At 54.7% G+C, this 848-nt stretch overlaps 1 protein-coding gene across 1 annotated transcript in view; it reads left to right on the top strand.

The window, feature by feature from the left end:
* Nucleotides 1-627: 627 nt before the first annotated feature.
* Nucleotides 628-848, top strand: part of DLK1 (delta-like 1 homolog (Drosophila)) — a 6,325-nt gene continuing 6,104 nt past the window's right edge. Inside the window, exon 1 of the mRNA XM_014549110.1 lies at nucleotides 628-693. The gene's annotated coding sequence lies outside the window, so the exon portion shown is untranslated. The remainder of the gene's footprint in view (nucleotides 694-848) is intronic.

Raw genomic sequence — 848 nt, 5'->3', positions numbered from 1 at the left:
AGGGGGCTGTCTGGAGAGCTGGTGTTCGGGTTGACGTAAATGCACACAGTAGGCGCCTATGAAGACATCAGACTCTTTAAATAGGGTCAGGATTGATTGCAGTCAAGCTCTGCAAGCTGTGGCGCAGTTTTTTTTTTTTTCGATGACGAGTGTGGGGCAGGGGAAATTGGGGGGGGGGACCCTGACTTGGGTTCCTGGCTTCACTGGGATGAACCTTCACAAATATCCAGATGCCTTACCTGTGCGCTGCCAGGTGACCCTGTCTGGCTTTCCCTGGGGATGAATTCCTCAAAATCTGCTCCCCCTTCAGCCCACTTAGCAAAACTGAGGGTCTGCCTGAGTGCCCAGGGGTCAAAACCTGTCCACCCACCTCCCCCTTCCCCAGTTTTAGAGCTTGAGGTCTCACACTTTGTTTGGAGGGAAATGAGATGTCTGACCTGCTGGTGAGAATAAAGCAGCGTTCTGTGGTCACTCCTTAAGCAGGAACAGGGTAGAGAGCTTTTCCTGGGTGGGTTGATGGGAAGTACCTACTGGGTGCCAGGCAGGTAGGACCACAGAGGGTGTGTGCTCCCTTGCTGTGGCCTTTGGGGCCTGGTGAGATGAATGGTGTGACCTTTCTTGTGCCTCAGGAGCTGAATGCTTCCCGCCCTGCAACCGCCACTATGGATTCTGCACCGAGGACAATGTTTGCAGGTAATGGAGTGCTCCCCCCGAGGCATCTTGTGGGGGGCTGGGGCAGAATCCTGGGGAGTCATGGTGTCAGGCAGAAAAAAGGGGGTAAGGGGCTTGGCCACTGGGCTGCAAAAAAAACAGCTTCATCACCATCACCCCCGCAGGAACTGGTGTGC

The sequence above is a fragment of the Myotis brandtii genome, unplaced genomic scaffold, assembly GCF_000412655.1.
Source record: "Myotis brandtii unplaced genomic scaffold, ASM41265v1 scaffold535, whole genome shotgun sequence".
Taxonomy (NCBI): Eukaryota; Metazoa; Chordata; class Mammalia; order Chiroptera; family Vespertilionidae; genus Myotis; species Myotis brandtii.
The sequence above is the reverse complement of the archived record's forward strand: the minus strand, read 5'-3'. Positions and strand labels throughout refer to the sequence as shown.